Here is a 20,188-nt window from a genome sequence, read left to right as displayed (position 1 = left end):
TTCTAGTAGAAACCAGACTTTTGCTACCTTTGACTACGTGGCACTGATGAGACTGGGTACCAGACACTAACAACCTTCACAATTGTTACCCTGAAAAATTCAGTCTCCTATGTTCAGCCACTGTCTCGCACTGGTGACTTCTGCTTTGTCTCATGTGGGTGGTTTCCTTCTGGAAGTCAGATTGCATGCAGATTCCACCCCCCTGCAAAGGAATTAGAAAAACAACTTTTTTGTTATTGTTATTTGTTTGTTTTGCTTTCAAGGCTCTGTGGTGTAAGAAGGAAACTATGAGAGAGTTGGGAGGATTTTGAGTGACCCAGTCTGCATTATCTGCTGTACTTTCTGCTGGATGCAGACGAATGTATTTCACCACTGGGGAAAAGGATTGCTTTCTGAAATGGCCTGACAAAGGAGCATTTGTTGTTTTGGTTAGTTTAATATAACTCCAAGATCTGAATTTTCTAGATGCAGAAGTTTGATTTTTCTGTATAAGAGGAGGCAAATCACCTTTCATGGTACAGACTCACATTATCCAAGCTCATTAGTGATGTATTAAAAGCAGCATGCTAGTCTATTAATTTCCAGGGTTAGAAAGAACAAAATATTCATTATCAGCACATTCCTTGTCAGATCTTTGTGAGAAGCCATATAAAAATCAGAAGCATTTTGATTGTGGAATCAAACTAAAGAATATTTTATGTCAAATATTTAATAGCTGCCAGATTAACATAGACCATTGTTGCTGTTTGAAATTAGAGATTATGTTGTCAATGGGGACAGAAAAGTTAAAAGTCTATGACTGTAGTCATCTCTGTCCTGGATAGTGTTTGGGTGGATGTTGCCAACAAATAGCTGATCAAATTCCCATTGGATCAATTCAGTCTAAATAAGAAAGAGTGCTCTCCAGCCAAGAACATCTCTATCTCTTTTAGGTGACCTTTCATTTCTATATTGATCTTTAATATTTAAGTATTGAGAATGCAATATTTTCTTTTATTTCCATGTTCTTGAGGGTACCTCTTAACAATTCCAAAGAATTGTCTACTGAAACTAATTGTGATTATTTAGGTTCCCCTTTCTCTCTCCTTAATTACCAACTCCTCTTGCCCCAAATAAACCAACAGAAAAGTAATACATTAAGGTGGGGTCTAGTCCAAGATGGTCACATAGGAAGCTCCTCAATTCACTTCCTCTCATGGACATACCAAATCTACAGCTACACACAGAATGGTTCCCTCTGAAAGAAATCCAAAAACTAGCTGAGCAACTCCTACACATCAGGCAAATGAGAAAGCACTCACAGTGAAATGAGTAGGAAAGGCTGAGACACACTCTCGCCATAAACCCCACATCCAGGACAGTGACATGCATTTGGGAAGGAAGTTATAACTCCCAGCTTCTCCCTGAGGCGTGAAGGTGTTACCACCCAAGTGGGCTTGTCTGCCTGCCGCAAGACATGCCAATAGTCAGGAGGCAGGTGGTAGGAGACAAAGGACTTTATTACAGCTTGCTAGCAAGAGGGAAGATGGCCAACTCACGTCCGAAAGAATCATCTCACAGAACAAAGACTACAGGCCAATTACGTATGGGGCCAGTATCCAGGTGGGAGTGGTGGCTGGTCTCTGGGTGGGGCAGACATCTGGTCCCAGTTCCTGATAGTCCTTTGTTTTTACTGGATATGCATCAGAGAATGGAGCAGCTGCCCTATACGCTGATCTTTCAGTTGTCCTTGATGATGACTATCAGCATAGGCTCTCTGCCGGAGGGGGGGGGGGGGGGGGGCGTCATCACATTCCTAAGGAACTCAAAAGAACACAAGTTATCACCTTAAAGCAGCTGAGAGGGGCCACAAAATCTATAGAGCATGTCTGGGCTAGTTAGTCAGAGGTCATTTAAAGTTACAATATAGTTTCTTTTCTACAATATGGCTTCTCTTATGTCAACCTTGTGTTGAGCCGGTATCAAAGGGTTTGGACCCAACATCTAGCCCCCAGCTTTTAAGACTTCCACCTGAGGGTTGGGCCCCCAAGACACCTATCTCTGAAAGCCAGTAGGGCTTATGTCCACAAGACCCACCAGACTATAGCAAACAAAGAAAGAGTTCTTAAAGGATTCGATGAGGCTATCCCCCCAGGGCTCAACATGGAGGGAGCAGAGAGAAACATCCTTTTCCCATTCTTTCCCTGAAAAAGCCCTATTTGCATACTTTAAAAGCTGCTTCCTGGGTCAGGTTTCCAGTGTAGCTCGCATCTAGGGCCTGATTCTGGTCTTTCCCAGAGAATAAGGAGGCCAGCAGGTGCTGTCTCCACATTTTCTCTCTGGCCCACTCCAGTTCCCTGCTTTCTCATTGGAAGGAGCTGTGCACTCTGGCACCCCAGGTTTTGCAGCTGCCACCCAAGGAATGCACCCCTTTAATCCCTTGGCTCTGGTGGACAGCAGGGCTTGAGCTCCAGACCAACAGGACTATAGCAAACAAAATTCTTCACTGGCTATCCCCTCCAGGGCTCAGTGCAAAGAGAGCATACAGAAACACCCATCTCCAAGTCTTTCACTGAAAAAGGGATATTTGCATATATTAAAAGCTGCTGTCTGAGACTTCAGTTATCATGAATCTAGGTGCTGACTGAGATCCTCCCCTTTTAGACACTGACATGTCTTGGCACACCTTCAGCTGCCAGGAGTACTAAGAGTAAACCATGCTGCTTGTACAATCACAGAACTTTGAGAGCACAAAGGTTGAGAGCTTGCCCAACCAAGAGCTAGGGCACGCTTAAACGATAAGTTTCATCTTCTACAAGAGGCCACTCCTTCAAGACTAGGAGAGGTGGCTGTTTTATCTAATGCACAGAAACCAACACGGAGAGTCAAGGAAAATGAAGAAATAGAAGAATATGTTCCAAGTGAAAGAACAAGGTAAAACCTCAGGAAAAAAGACCTTAATGACCTAGAGATAAGTGATTTACCTGATAAAGAGTTCCGAATAATGGTTATAAAGATGCTCACCAAGCTCAAGAGAAGAATGAATGAACAAAGTGAGAATTTCAACAAAGAAATAGAAAATATCAGAAGGTACCGATAGAAGTCACAGAGCTGAAAAATACAATAACTGAATTGGAAAATACAATAGAGGGATTCAATAATAGACTAGATGAAGCTGAAGAAGGGATTAGTGAACTTGAGGACAGGGCAGTGGAAATCACCCAATCAAAACAGTAATAAGAAAAAAGAATGAAAATGAATAAAGATAGTTTATAGTTATATAATAAATATAATATATAATATAATAATATAAATGAATGAAGATAGTTTATAGGACTTATGGTACAATATCAGGCAGACTAGCATTCACATTACAGGGGTCCCAGAAGGAGAAGAGAGGGAGAAAGGGACAGAAAACTTTGATGAAATAATGGCTGAAAACTTCCCTAATCTGGAGAAGAAAACAGACATCTAGATCCAGGAAACCCAGGGAGATCCAAACAAGATGAACCCTAAGAGACCCACACCACAGCACATAATTAAAGTGTCAAAAGTTAAAGACAAGGAGAGAATCTTAAAAGCAGCAAGAGAAAAACAACTTGTTCTTAAAGGGTAACCCCTGTGAGACTATGAGCAGATTCTTTAGCAGAAACCTTGCAGGCCAGAAGGGAGTGGTGATGTATTCAAAGTTTTGAAAGAAAAAATTGCCAACCAAGAATACTCCACATGGAATTGTCCTTCAGAATTGAAAGAGAGGATCTGGCCGTTGGCTTAGTGGTTAGGTTCACCCACTCTGCTTCAACAGCCTGGGGTTTGCAAGTTCAGATCCCAGGTGCAGACCTAGCACCACACATCAAGCCACTCTGTGGCGGCATCTCACATAAAATAGATGAAGATTGGCACAGATGTTAGCTCAGCAACAGTCTTCCTCAAGCAAAAAGAAGACAATTGGCAACAGATGTTAGCTCAGGGCCAGTCTTCCTCACAGAACAAACAAACAAAAAAACCAGAATTGAAGGAGAGAGAGTTTTTCAGATGAGCAAAAGCTAAAGGAATTTATCACCAGTAGACCAGCCTTATGAGAAATGTTAAGCGGACTTTTTAAAGCTGAAATGAAGGGGTGCTAACTAATAACAGGAAAATGTAAAGTATAAATTTCACTTGTAAAGGTAAATATATAGTAAATTTCAGAGTAATCTAATGTTGAAAAGCTGGTGGTTTAATCATGTATAAAGCTAATATGAAGATTAAAAGAGAAAAGTAGTAAAATTACTATAACTACAGTAATTTGTTAATGGATACACAACATAAAAAGGTGTAAATTGTGACATCGAAAACATAAAATGGAGAGTGTAAAAATGTAGAGCTTTATAATATATTCAAAGTTAACTTGCTATAAACTTAAAATAGACTGTTGTAAGTTGTTTTATGTAAACCTCATGGTAACCACAAAGCAAAAACCTCTAGTAGATATACAGGAGGCAAAGAAAAAGGAATCTAAGCATACCACTACAGAAAATCATCAAATCACAAAAAAAGAGAGTAAGAGAGGAAAGAAGGATCAAAGGAATTACAAAACAGCCAGAAAATAATTTAAAAAATGGCAACAGTTAAGTACAGACTGATCAATAATTACTTTAAATGTAAATGGACTGTGAATTCTACAATCCAAAGACATAGTATGGCTAAATAGATAAGGAAATAAAATCCAACTATATGCTACTTACCGCTCACTTCAGTCTTAAGGATGCATACAGAATGAAAGTGAAGGGACTGAAGAAGATATTCCATGCAAATGGAAACCGAAGGAAAGGTAGAGTAGCTGTACTTATCAGACAAAAATAGACTTCAAGCCAGGGCTGGCCCCGTGGCCGAGTGGTTAAGTTCGCACGCTCTGCTGCAGGCGGCCCAGTGTTTCATCAGTTCGAATCCTGGGCGCGGACATGGCGGGGCTCATCGAACCACGCTGAGGCGGCATCCCACATGCCACAACTAGAAGGACCCACAACTAAGAATATACAGCTATGTACCAGGGGGCTTTGGGTAGAAAAAGGAAAACAATAAAATCTCCAAAAAAAAAAAAAAAAGACTTCAAGCCAAAAACTGTAATAAGGGATGAAAAAGGTCATTATCTAATCATAAAGCAGTCATCTCATCAAGAGGATTTAACAATTTTAAATATTTGTACACCCAACATCAGAGCACCTAAATACATAAAGCAAATATTAACAGATCTTCAGATCTGTTTTTTCCTGAAGGCAGCAATACAGTAATAGCATAGGATTTCAGTACCACACATTCAGCAATGGATAGATCATCCAGACAGAAAATCAATAGGAAAATAGAGCTTAAATGACATGTTAGACCAGATGGACATAACAGAAATGTACAGAACCTTCCGTCCACCAGCAGCAGAATACACATTCTTCAAAAGTGTACATGGAACATTCTCTAGGATAGATCATATGTTGGGGCACAAAACAAGTCTTAATAATTTAAGAAAACTGAAATCATACCAAGCTTCTTTTCCAACCACGAAAGTATGAAACTAGAAATCAATTACAAGAAGAAAACTGGAAAATTCACAAATATGTGAAGATTAAACAACATGTTACTGAACAACCAATGGGTCAAAGAATAAACCAAAAGAGAAATTAAAAAAATCTGAGACAGATGAAAACGGAAATTCAACATACCAAATTTATGGGATGAAGCAGAAGTAGAAATAAGGGGGAAGTTTGTAGTGATAAACACCTGCATAAAGAAAAATGGCAGCTTCCCAGGAAACAACTTAAGTGTATACCTTAAGGAACTAGAAAAAGAGCAAACTAAGCCTGAAGTTAGTTGAAGGAAAGAAATAAATATCTGAGTGGAAATAAGTAAAATAGAGAGTAAAATGACAATAGAAAAGATCAGTGAAACTAAGAGCTATCTTTTTGAAAAGACAAACAAAATTGACAAACTTTTAGCTAGACTCGTCAAGAAAAAAGAAAAAGGACTCAAAATTAGAAATGAAATAGGAGACATTAGAACTGATACCACACACATACAAAGGATCATAAGAGACTACTATGAAGGATTACATGCCAACAAATTGGACATCCTAGAAGAAATAGATGTTTCTAGAAACATATAACCTACCAAGACTAAATCATGAAGAAATATAAAATATGAATAGACCAATTCTTAGTGAAGATATTGAATCAGGAATCAAAAACCTCCCACTAAAGAGAAGTCTAGGACCAAATGGCCTTACTGGTCAATTTACATACATTTAAAGAAGAATTAATACCAATCCTTCTCAAACTCTTCCAAAAATAGAAGAGGAAGGGAACACTTCCAAACTCATATTACAAGGCCAGCGTTACCCTGATACAAGAATCAGACAAGGACACCATGAAAAAGAAAACACAGGCCAATATCCCTGATGAACATCGGTGCAAAAATCCTCAACAAAATATTAGCAAACTGAATTCAACAATACATTAAAAGGATCATACACCATGACCAAATGGGGTTTATTCCTAGTATGGAAGGATAGCTTGACATGCAAATCAATGATGTGACATATCACTGTAACAAAATTAAGGATAAAAATCGTATGATCTTAATAAATGCAGAAAAAGCTTTTGACAAAATTCAGTATCCATTGATAATAAAACTCTCAACAAACTGGGTATAGAGGGAACATACTTCAAAATAATAAAGGCCATATATGAAAAGTCCACAGCTAACATCATAGTCAATGGTGAAAAGCTAAAAGCTTTTCCCATAAGATCCAATAGAAGTCACTTCTTAGTCTTGCCACTTTTTTTTCTTTAAAGATTGGCCCTGAGCTAACATCTGTTGCCAATCTTCTTCTTTTTTTTTCTTCTCCTCAAAGCCCCCTAATACATAGTTGTACCTTCTAGTTGTAGGTCCTTCTAGTTCTGATATGTGGGACGCCACTTCAGCTTGGCTTGATGAGTGATGCTAGGTCTGTGCCGAGGATCCAAACTGGTGAAACTCTGGGCCACTGAAGCAGTATGTGAACTTAACCACTCAGCCACAGGGCTGGCCCTACTCTTGCCACTTTTATTCACCATAGTACTGGAAGTCCTAGCCAGATAAATTGGGCGAGAAAAGCAAGTATAAGACATCAAAACCAGAAAGGAAGAAGTAAAACTGTCTCTATTTGCAGATGATATGATAGTATATATAAAAACTCTAAAGACTACCAAAAAATGTTAGAACTGATAAATTCTGTAATCTTGCAGGATACAAAATTGACACACAAAAGTTAGTTGCATTTCTATATACTAACAACGAACTATCAAAAATAAAAACTAAGAAAACAGTCCCATTTATAATTGCATGAAAAAGAATAAGTTACCTAGGAATAGCTTTACCAAGGAGGGAAAAGATTTATGCCCTGAAAACTGTAAGACATTAATGATAGAACTTGAAGAAGATACAAATAAATGGAAGGATATTTCATGCTCATGGACTAGAAACAATAATGTTAAGATATCCATACTAAAAAGTCTACAGATTAAATGCAATCCCTATCAAAATTCCAATGGCATTTTTCACCCAAAGAGAAACAATTCTAAAATTCATATGAAACCACAGAAGATCCCAAATAGCCAAAGTAATCTTGAGAAAGAAGAATAAAGTTGGAAGCATCACAGTTCCTCATTTCAAAGTATATTACAAAACTAAAGTAATCAAAACAGTATGCTATTGGCATAAAAACAGACACATATATCAAGGGAACAGAATACAGAGTCCAGAAATAAACTCATGCATTTATAGTCAATTAATTTGCAACAGTGGAGCCAAGAATATACAATGGTGAAAGGATAATCCATTCAGTAAATGGTGTTGGGAAAACTGGATAGCCACATGCAAAAGAACAAAACCTTATGTTACACCATATACGGAAATAAATTCAAAATGGATTAAAGACTTGAATGTAAGACCTAAAACCAAATTAACTCCTAAAAGAAAACTTATGGAGTAAGCTCCTTGATGAAGGTCTTGGCAGTGCTTTTTAGATTTGACACCAAGAGCAAAACTAAACAAGTAGGACTACATGAAAGTAAAATGCTTCCGCACAGCAAAGGAAACCAACAAAATCAAAAGGCAACCTACAGAATAGGAGACAATATTTGTAATCATATATCTGATAAGGGGTTAATATCAAAATATATAAATAACTCATACAACTCAATAGCAAAAAAACAGACAATCCAATTGAAAAATGGGCAAAGGACTTAAATAGACATTTTTCCAAAGAAAACATATAAATGGCCAACATGTACATGAAAAGGTGCTCAACATCACTAATAAGCAGGGAAATGCAAATCAAAACCAAACTATTACCTCACATCTGTAAGAATGGCTATTATAAAAAAGACAAGAGGTAACTATTCGCAAGACTCTGGAGAAAAGGGAACTGTTATGCACCATTGGTGGGAATGTGAGTTGGTTCAATGACTATGGAAAACAGTATGAAAGTTCCTCAAAAAATTAAATATAGAACTACCATATGATCCAGCAGTCCCACTTCTGGGTGTACATCCAAAGGAAATGAAAACAGTATCAAAGAGATATCTGCGCTCCCATGTTCATTGCAGTATTATTCTCAATAGCCAAGATACGGAAACAACCTAAGTGTCCATCAATGGTTGAATGGATAAAGATGTGATACATATATTGATATATATATCATGTGATACATATATATCATGGAATATTATTCAGCAATGAGAAAGAAGGAAGTACTGACATTTACAACAACATAGATCAACCTTGAGGGCATTATGCTCAGTGAAATATGCCAGAAAGAGAGAGAGAAATATGGCATGGTATCATTCATATGTGGAATCTTAAAAAAAAAAAAATCAAACTCACAGAAATAGAGAGAGGTGGTTGCCAGGGCCTAAGGGTTTGGGGAAATAGGGAGAGGTTGGTAAAGGGTACAAATTTTCAGCTAGAAGATGAATAAAGGTCTGAAGATCTACAGTAAAACATGGTGACTATAGTTGATAACACTGTATTCCATAATTAAATGTGCTAAAGAGTAAATTTTCATCAAAAAAAAGAGATAAGTATGTGAGGTGATATGTTAATTAACTAGTTGATGGAATCCTTTCACAATGTATCCATACATCCAATCACCACTCTAAATATCTTACAGTTTTGTCAATTATACCTCAATAAAGCTGAAAAAAAAGACAATATAGCAAGTGTAAAGAAGTTCTAGGAACCCAGATAAACTGGCAGAAAGCAATACAAGAAGACATTATTTCAGGTATTTATGAAGAGGTTCTAGTAATTCTTGGATATTTTTCAAACTTTTTATTTGGAAATAATTTCAAACTGACATAAAAGTTCTGAGAATATTGTAAACATCTATGTACACTTTATCCATATTTACCTGTTTTTAATATTTTGTATCATTTCTTTATTATCATAAATAATATTATTATAATCAATCCCTCTTTCCCTACCTCACTCCCTCTTTCTCCTTACACGCACACACACACACAAATTTTTTTCTGAACCATTTGAGAGAAATTTGCATGCGTCATCTTCCTTTGCCCTAAAGTCTTCAGTGTGTGTTTCATAGGAATAAGTATAGTCTCTTACATAAACATAGTATGGTTATCAGTACTTTATAGAAATTTAACAGCAATATTATACTTTTAATCCACCATTCATATTTCAATCTTGTCATTTAATCTAATAATGTCCTTTATAGCATGTTTTTTGTCCTCCAGTACACAATGCAGTTTAAAATCATGTACTGAATTTAATTATCATTTCTCTTTTGTCTCTTTTCATCTGGAATAGTTGCTCAACCTTTCATTGTTGAGGAAAGAATAATTTTTTTTAATAATACAGATCCCTATGCCCCTTTTTAATAGAATTCTTATCATTTTATTTTTTCTCTGATATCTCTTATCTTTGGATTCAGGTTACACATCAGCAGTTGACATACTACCAACATTTGGAATAGGAAGTGTGTTCCTTATAAGGGTGTCTGTCTAAGGGTGCACATCAGGAGGTATATGAAGTCTATCTGCCCCCTACTGATGATGTTAATTTTGGTAACCTGGTCAGGTGATTGTCAGTTATCTCCATTTTATAGTTGCTATTTTTTCATTTGCAACTAAGAAGCAATCTGTGGGAAGACACTTTAAGACTATGCAAATATTCTTACTCATTAATCAGGCCCCCCTACATTTAGCATTTAGTGACTAATTCTTGCCTGTGCCAGTTTTTGTTATAATGGTTGCGAAATGGTTATTTCCAACTCCACATATCCTCTACCTTTACCAGTCAGCAGTTGACATTTTACTATAGGCAAGAGCTTTCCTGTCTTGTCTATCTCTTTGAGCCATAGACTCATGTATTCTAGTTTCTTTTTTCCTAATGGTATATAATCAATGATTTTCATTGTTTTAATGTGCGAATTGTCCTAGATTTGACCAGTGGGCACCCCTTTAGGTTGGTTCCTGTATTCTTGTGACAAGGCCCCATCATGTTCTTTTTAAGCTTTTTTTTTTTTTTTAACTTTCTGTCATAACAAGCTGATCCAGGCTCATCTTATTCCTTCTTTGCCTTGAAATCAGCTATTCCTCTAAGGAGCCCTGGCTCATTTGAGTAGGGAATAATATTTGAAACTAAGATCTAGGTTCTTTGTATTTGGAATCAATGTTTAAAAAGTTATTTGTCTTTTTAAGGTCAGATGTTTTCCCATTTGCCATTTTAAGTGGGCCAAAAAATTATAATTTATTTAGTTTTACAGTCAACCTACAGAAGGTTAGAGTCTGCCTCTTACAAGTTTTTCCAAGATTCTGAAAATGTAAATAAATTGTAAGAATTCTGGCTTCTATATAGCTGCACTTAGGTAATAGGCATTAGTTAGAATTATGTGACAGCTTTTCTGTGCTCCGAACAGAAAGTTAATGTTTTTTGGCATTAAACTGGTCCCAAAACTGGTACAAACAATGAGATAGAACTTAGAAAAAATAACATTAAAACCCAGATGATGTTCCTTTCTAGGTCGTCATTAATGTTGTTCCCATTTTCAGTGTGAACACTTAATTATGTCTTTTTTAAAAAATGTGTTTTTCTTTTATTTTTGGATCATATCATCAGTTCAAAAATAGATCTTTTAATTCTTGTTTGGTGTGAATTATTTCATACCAAATATACTATGACACATTATTTGGAAGCCTGAAGAGGAGGAACTTAGGGACACACACCATCCAAAGTATAATTGTGCAACTTTAAAAATATTGGTTCTTATCTTTCCAAGATACAGTAACACCGTCAAAAAAATCAAGCAAAATTTTGGCATTAAACTTTTGATAACATATTTCCAAAATTACTCAACTAGGCAATGTGATTGTAAATTTTTTTAAGAAATCAGTAAAGTATGATAGATGTGAGGTTGCTTTTTTATAGCTTATCTTAAAAAAATGATAGACCTATCCACATTTTTTATTTAGTTGTATCATTTTAAAGTCTTTTAATGTGTCTATAAATGTGTTTATGAACCAACAGCAAAGATGCAATTTGCAGTAAAGATATTTGGTATCTCCACAAACAGAATGTCATCGAAGAAGGGTGGAGTGAATGTGGGTACTTTGGGCAAGTAAGATGAGAAATTAAGAGGGACATACACAGAAGGCATGTCTCTTTATCTTAGTCGGCTTAAAATCTAGCTTGGGAGGCAAAATCAAAACTTAAAACTTAAGTATAAGGACATTGCAAAGTACCTTATGCTAAGTACTGAACAGTTCAGTGAAGGAGTTAATAATTGAAGACGGGGCAGCTGGAATAAGTCTTACAGAGTTTAAGGGACTCAGTGGACATTTAAAACACAAGAGCTAAGACTTAGAGTAAGGGAAAGAAAAAGAGCAATCCAGGCAAAAAACTTCTGGATAGGAAAAAAGATTTTAGTGCTTATGATACATTTAAGGCTTATGTTCCGGCCACTATGCTAAAAGTTTTACAACACTTTATTTTATTCCATTTTATTTAATTCACATGTAGTTTATTTTGGTTTATTCTCACAAGAACACCACCTGGTACGTTTTGACGTTCCCATTTTATAGATAAGACTAAAAGACTCACCCAGGGGCATTCAGGTACTAAGTCGAACAGCTTGAATCTATCTGCCTCCAAAGACCGAGTACCGATATCAAATACTAAAACATGTACCACGAGGCTGCAAAGGTTCTATCAGTGGCTCGAGAATAAGTGTCAAGAATAAGACCACAATTGGTTTTAATTATTATGAATATCTAACAATGGAAACATTACAAATCAGTGGAATCTGAACATTTTAACAAACATTATTTAAACAGTTGTTGAGCTTTGTAAGAAAACAAAATAAATTTAAATGCTCATAATAAAATGCAACAATTCCAAATGATTGGCAAATCTACCTGGAAGATGAAGTAAGAAAAGTGGATTTCTAAACTGATCCCTTGATGGGAAAACTTGGAGCAGTGGAGGAAGTCACATACAAAACGTTTTGATAGATTTATCTGAAAAATAACCCAGTCATTTTGTTTGTTTGTTTCTCTTTCCCCTCCCTTGGTTATCAAACTAAACTGTGCTCAGTGTAGAAAATTTAGAATATATTGAGAGAAAAATAAGAGGACAGAAAAAAAATAGTTTGACATTTTCTGTTGAGAGTAAGGTGTTTTTTTTAACTAAAACTTTACAGATATAATTAATATCTACATACTAATCGACCATATGGATATATTTAGTCCATCTCCTGATGAACATTTATTTCCTCTTGTCAATATTGTGAATAACACTGTGATGAATATCTCTTTGGAAAAATCTTGATTCCTTCAAGGAGGGTTTTGTCAACGATAACCTCACTAAATTGCAAATTATGAATAGAGAAGTGTAGGAACTCGGCTTGCTAGTAAGCATATCTTTGATAGTTTTCTATAGACTGATCCTTGGACCTTATTCAACAAAGAGAGTCTGGTGAAAAGTAGCATAAGTAACATAATTCAAACAGGCACAAAAAATTAGAGGACTTATATATCCTGAGTTTATTCTGTAGTTTGCTAATTTGCAACATATGCAGACATTCACATGGGACTCTCCTTACAGTATAAAATGATGAAGATTATGCTTTTTATGAAAGACTTCTGTCTGCCCTTTCCCCCTTCTTAAAACGAGGATTGGCTAACGGACAGAATGCTGAATCTTAACAGTCCTCTGGGCATTCCTTACAGATGCATTTTGTAGAGAATAACTTTCACTGAATTAGCTATAATTAGTTAATATTACATGCTTAAAGTTATATGAGACATTAAAAAAACAGGAGAAACTTTTGAGAACAGATTCCCAAAGTCCTTCAACATTAAATGCCTTTTCTTAAATTTTGACAATTTTATACTAAAGAGGGCTGCAGTAGAAAATGTGTATTGTTATTACTAATTTCATTTAACAGAAGTGGTGTTATTACATGCAAATATACTTAAGAGAAAAAAAGATCTGAACTTCTTTCCAGATTTACAGTTTGACTTTCTCATATGTCATCTCTTCTAAGCAATTTCTTTGAAAGTATTTCTTGTAAAGGTTGTATATAAGAATTCAAGAGAATGGAAAGAGAACTAGTCCCAGAGTTAGCAGACTTGACTTGTTAATCTCCAGTATACCTTTAATGAGCTGGATGATCTTGGCAAGTTATTTTATCTCTCTGGGCATCAAATTGCTAGTTTGTAAAATTAAGTAGTTGCCCGCTAGTATTTTATTGTTTTATCATGTTAACTCTATCTGATTTTAGAGATATATTTTAATTTTGCTTATAGTAGATATACTTTAAAATTTCCACCCAAATTATAATCCACAGAATACTGTTCCTAGTCATCTGAATAAGGCATACTTTTAGATGAATGTGCATTGCTAGAATTTATTGTTGGTATTTGTTTATAGGCAGATGTTCTATTTCTTTTTTTTCTTTTTAAGATTTTATTTTTCTCCCAAAAGCCCCCCAATACATAGTTGTGTGTTTTTAGTTGTGGGTCCTTCTAGTTGTGGCATGTGGGATGCCACCTCAGTATGGCTTGATGAGTGGTGCCATATCCACGCCCAGGATCTGAACCGGTGAAACCCTGGGCCCACAAAGTGGAGCATGTGAACTTAACCACTCGGCCACAGAGCCGACCCCCCTATTTCTTTATGGAATGTTTCAGTATGCCGTATTACATAATCATTAAACAAGGTTTCAACATGTATTCTTTAAGAAAATAAAGCTGAAATATTTTTTTTTCAATTATTTTATGGAGATCATGATGGTTTATAACATTGTGTAAACTAGGTGTACATTATTATTTATCAGTTTCTGTATAGGCTGCATCATGCTCACCACCAATAGTCTGATTTTTATCCATCACCATGCATGTGTGCTCCTTCACCTCTTTTGCCAACCCCGAACCCCCTTCCCCTCTGGTAACCACTGTCCGTTCTCTTTATCCATGTGTTTGTTTATCTGACACATCAGAGTGAAATCATGTGGTGTTTGTCTTTCTCTGGCTTATTTCACTTAAGATCATACCCTCAAGGTCCATCCATGTTGTTGAAAATGAAACTATTTTGTCCTTTTTTATGGCTGAGGAGTATTTCATTGCATCTATATATCCAGTCTTCTTTATCCATTCATCAGTTGATTGGCAGTTGGGTTGCTTCCATCTCTTGGCTATTGTGAATAATGCTGCAGTGAACACATGGGTGCATAAATCTTTTTGAATTGTTGATTTCAAGTTCTTTGGATAAGCACCCAGTAGTGGGATAGCTGGATCATATGCCATTTCTATTTTTAATTTTTTGAGAAATCCACATGCTGTCTTCCATAGTAGCTGCACCAGTTTGCATTCCCACCAACAGTGTATGAAGGTTCCTTTTTATCCACATCCTTTCCAACATTTGTTATTTTTTTTTGCTTTTTCTCCCCAAAGCCCCCCAGTACATAGTTGTATATTCTTCATTGTGGGTCCTTCTAGTTGTGGCATGTGGGATGCTGCCACAGCGTGGCTTAATGAGCAGTGCCATGTCCGCACCCAGGATTCGAACCAACAAAACACCGGGCTGCCTGCAGCAGAGCGCATGAACTTAACCACTCGGCCACGGGGCCAGCCCCCAACATTTGTTATTTTTTGTCTTGTTAATTATAGCCCAAAAATGTTTGTTCATAACCTCTGCTCATTTTTCTTTTTTTTGAGGAAGATTAGCCCTGAGCTAACATCTGCTGCCAATCCTCCTCTTTTTGCTGAGGAAGACTGGCCCTGAGCTAACATCCATGCCCATCTTCCTCTACTTTTTATATGTGGGACGCCTACGACAGCATGGCTTGCCAAGCCGTGCCATGTCCACACCCAGGATCTGAACCGGCAAACCCTGGGCCACTGAAGCAGAACGTCTCTGACCATTTTTTGATTGGGTTGTTTGTTTTCTTGTTGTTGAGTGTATGGGTTCTTTATATATTTTGGAAATTAACCCCTGTCAGATATATGATTTGCAAATATTTTCTCGTAATTGGTGGATTGTCTTTTCATTCTGTTGATGGTTTCCTTTGCTTTGCAGAAACTTGTTAATCTAACAAGTCCCATTTATTTATTTTTTCTTTTGTTTCCCTTCCTTAAGTAGATACGGTATTCGAAAAGATGCTTCTACAACCAATGTCAAAGAGTGTACTGCCTATATTTTCTTCTAGGAGCTTTATGGTTTCAGGTCTTACATTCAAGTCTTTAATCCATTTTGAGTTAATTTTTGTGTATCTTGTAAGATAATAGTGTAATTTAATTCTTTTGGAAATAGACTGTCCAGTTTTCCCAGCACCATTTATTGAAAAGACTTTCTTTTCTCCATTGTTTGTTCTTGGCTCCTTTGTCAAAGATTAGCTCTCCATACATGTGTGGTTTTATTTTTGGGCTTTCAGTTCTGTGCCATTGATCTGGGTGTCTGTTGTCCTACCATTACTGGGCTGATTTGATCACTATAACTTTGTAGTATATTTTGAAGTCGGGGATTGTGATGCCTCCAGCTTCATTCTTTTTCCTCAGGATTGCTTTGGGGTCTTTTATTGTTCCATATAAATTTTAGGATTCTTTGTTCTATTTCTGTGAAGAATGTCATTGGGATTCTGATTGGGATTGCAATGAATCTATAGATTACTTTAGAAGGTATGGACGTTTTAACTATGTTAATTCTTCCAATCCAAGAGCAGGAATATCTTTCCATTTCTTTGTGGCTTCTTCAATTTCTTTCAACGTTTTATAGTTTTCAGTGTACAGATCTTTTACATCTTTGGTTAAATTTATTCCTATGTATTTTATTTTTTTTGTTGCAATTGAAATGGGATTATATTCTTTTTTTTTTCTTTTTGAGGAAGATTAGCCCTGAGCTACCATCTGCCACCAACCCTCCTCTTTTTGCTGAGGAAGACTGGCCCTGAGCTAACATCCATGCCCATCTTCCTCTACTTTATATGTGGGACGCCTACCACAGCATGGCTTGCCAAGCCGTGCCATGTCCACACCCAGGATCCAAACTGGTGAACCCCGGGCTGCCAAAGCAGAACAGTGCATACTTAACCACTGTGCCACTGGGCCGGCCCCTGAGATTATATTCTTAATTTCTCTTTCTGCTGGTTTGTTGTTAGTATATAGAAACGTACCTGATTTTTGTATGTTGATTTTGTATCCTGCATCTTGACTGTATTCGTTGATTACTTCTAAAAGTTTTTGTGGATTCTTTAGGGTTTTCTAGATATAAAGTCATGTCGTCTGCAAATAGTGACAGTTTCACTTCTTTTCCAATTTGGATCCCTTTTATTTCTTTTTCTTGCCTGATAGCTGTGGCTAGAACTTCCAATACTATGTTAAATAAGAGTGGTGAAAGAGGGCATCCTTGTCCATTTCCTGTTCTTAGAGGGATAGCTTTCAGTTTTTCTCCATTGAGAATGACATTAGCTGTGGATTTGTCATATATGGCCTTTATTATGTTGAGGCAATTTCCTTCTATCCCCATTTCGTTAAGAAGTTTTATCACAAATGGCTGTTGGATCCTGTCAAATGCATTCTATTGAGATGATCATGTGGCTTTTAGTCCTCATTTTGTTAATGTCTTGTATCACATTGGTTAATTTGTGGATGTTGAAGCATCCCTGCATCCCTTTATAAATTCCACTTGATCATGGTGTATGATCCTTTGAATGTATTGCTGTATTTGATTTACCAATATTTGTTGAGGATTTTTGTGTCTGTGTTCATCAGTGATATTGGCCTGTAATTTTCCTTCTTTATCTTGCTCTTGTTAGGTTTTGGTATCAGGGTAATGTTTGCCTCATAGAATGAGTTAGGAAGCATTCCATCTCCTTTGATTTTTTCGAATAGTTTGAGACGGATAGGTATTAAATCTTCTTTGAATGTTTGGTAGAATTCTCCAGAGAAGGCATCTGGTCCTGGACTTTTGTTTTTTGGGAGATTTTTGATTGCCATTTCAATCTCTTTACTTGTGATCGATCTATTCAGATTCTCTATTTCTTCTCAATTCAGTTTGGGGAAGTTGTATGAATCTAAGAATTTATCCATTTCTTCTAGGTTTTCTGATTTGTTAGCATATAGTTTTTCATAGTGTTGTCTTATAGTCCTTTGTGTTTTTGTGGTATCCATTGTAATTTTTCCTCTTTCATCTCTAATTTTATTTCTTTGATTCTTCTTTCTTTTTTTCTTGGTGAGTCCTACTAAGGGTTTGTCAATTTTGTTTATCTTCTCAAAGAACCAGCTCTTAGTTTCATTGATCATTTCTGCTGTTTTTTAAGTCTCTATTTCATTTATTTCTGCTCTAATTTTTAAATTTCCCTCAATGTGTTGACTTTGGGCTTTGTTTGTTCTTCTTTTTCTAGTTCTGTTAGGTGTAGTTTAAGATTCCTTATTTGAGATTTTTCTTGTTTGTTGAGGTGGGCTTGTATTGGTATGAATCTCCCTCTTAGAACTGCTTTTGCTGCATCTTATAAGAGTTGGTATGTTGCATTTTCATTTTTGTTTTTCTCCAGGCATTTTTTAATTTCTCCGTTGATTTCTTCATTGATCCAATGTTTGTTCAGTAGCACGTTCTTTAGTCTCTAAATGTTTGTAACTTTCCCAGCTTTTTTCTTGTAGTTTATTTCTAGTTTCATACCATTTTAGTCAGAAAAGATGCTTGATATGATTTCAGTCTTCTTAAATTTATTGAAGCTTGCCTTGTTTCTCAGCATATGGTCTATCTTTGAGAATGTTCCATATGCACTGAACCCAGGCTGATGAAGTGGAGCATACTAAACTTAACAACTAGGCCATGGGGCCAGCCCCTGTTGGGTCTTATTTTTTAATCCATCCAGCTCCTCTGTGTCTTTTGATTGGAGAATTCATTCCATTGACATTTAAAGTGATTATTGATATATGAGAGCTTAATACTGCCATTTTATCTCTGGTTTTCTAGGTGTTCTATATTTTCATTGTTTCTCTTCCCTTGTATTTCTGACTGTCATTTCAGTTTGGTGCTTTTCTGTGATAGTTTCCTAAGTTTTCTCTTTATTTATGAATTGTGGCTCTGCTGTGATTTTTTTGGTTAGTGGTTACCATGAAGTTTATATAAAAGATCTCATAGATGAGATAGTCCGTTTTCTGATAGCATCTTATGTCTATTAGCCTAACCAGGTTCCATCCCCTTTCTCTTCCCCTTCTGAGTTATTGTTGTCACAAATTATTCTGTCCTCTGTTAGTCAGTGAATGTCCATTTAGTTGTAATTCACAGGAAGAGAGAAAAAGGGAACAGCTTACTTTGCCATGTTGCTGACATTATCCTGAAATCTTAATCTTTCTGCCCAGCATATGACCTTCTCCATCAGGGATTCCAGGGAAGTATATTTTATTTAACCTATGAATTGGTAAACTTAAGTTCTGTGATCTTATAACTTGCCAAATTATATTGATGTAATTGTTTAGTCAAAAAAAATAATATTTTATCATTTTTTATTTCTTCACTGATTTTAACAAATAATGGAAAAGCACTTTCAAGAGTCTGTTGACTATGGTTCTTCACAAAATAATGTTTTTAAATTTATGAGAACCTAATTTTGAGATGGTTAACTTTGTTAGAAAGAAAACAAGCATGAAGTTTATCTGCTATTTTCTCACCTCACAGAAAAGTTTGTACTCATTATCTCTTTTTCTCCAGAGATAAAGATTAGCTTAATAATGTTTCTCATAATTTGACATGTTAAGTCAGTCCTAGATGTTCTTAATAATTTTATAAGATACACCAAAGAATTCTTGAGTACTGTATAACAACTGAAACTTGAATTAATTATGTCTTGGATATAAATGATGAGCAGGAACATACCTCAGTGCCAGTGACCATAGTCCTCAATTTTTAATGATTAATTTTGATTTATTCACTAGCTATTAATTAGAAGGTAAAAGGTGTTTTAGAGAAGATACGCTGTAAGAATTATTGAAATAAAAGATTCCAAAAATGAAAAGCTTTGATAAATTACCACTATCATATCTCTTATATTAAAACATTGATTGCACATTAAATGCACATTAATCTATTTTATCAACTAATAATGTCAACATAGGGAAGGAATTTTAGTTAAATATGCCTGGCATAAAAATCTAGTATTTAGGTCATCATATTTTTTTTTTAACTTTTTACTAAGATTATGATAGTTTACAACCTTGTGAAATTTCAGTTTTACATTATTGTTAGTCATGTTATAGGTGCACCACTTCACTCTTGGTGCCCGCCCCCCACCCCCCCTTTCCCCTGGTAACCACCAATCAGTTCTCTTTGTCTATATGTTTAATTTCCACCTATGAGTGGAGTCATACAGAGTTCGTCTTTCTCTGTCTGGCTTATTTCACTTAACATAATACCCTCAAGGTCCACCCGTGTTGTTGTGAATGGGACGACTTTATCCTTTTTTATGGCTGAGTAGTATTCCATTGTGTATATATACCATATCTTCTTTATCCAGTCATCAGTTGATGGGCACTTAGGTTGCTTCCATGTCTTGGCTGTTGTAAATAATGCTGCGATGAACATACGGGTGCATGGGACTTTTGGAATTGCTGATTTCAAGTTCTTTGGATAGATACCCAGTAGTGGGATGGCTGGGTCATATGGTATTTGTATTTTTAAT

General features: G+C 36.0%; 1 protein-coding gene across 8 annotated transcripts in view; it reads left to right on the top strand.

Annotated features, from left to right (window-relative positions):
• The window catches only part of SBF2 (SET binding factor 2), a 466,103-nt gene that overhangs the window by 206,637 nt on the left and 239,278 nt on the right, over window positions 1–20,188 (top strand). The gene's annotated exons all lie outside the window — the stretch shown is intronic.

This window comes from Equus caballus, chromosome 7 (assembly GCF_041296265.1).
Source record: "Equus caballus isolate H_3958 breed thoroughbred chromosome 7, TB-T2T, whole genome shotgun sequence".
In the NCBI taxonomy this organism is placed as follows: domain Eukaryota; kingdom Metazoa; phylum Chordata; class Mammalia; order Perissodactyla; family Equidae; genus Equus; species Equus caballus.
This window is presented reverse-complemented; position numbering and strand designations above follow the sequence as displayed.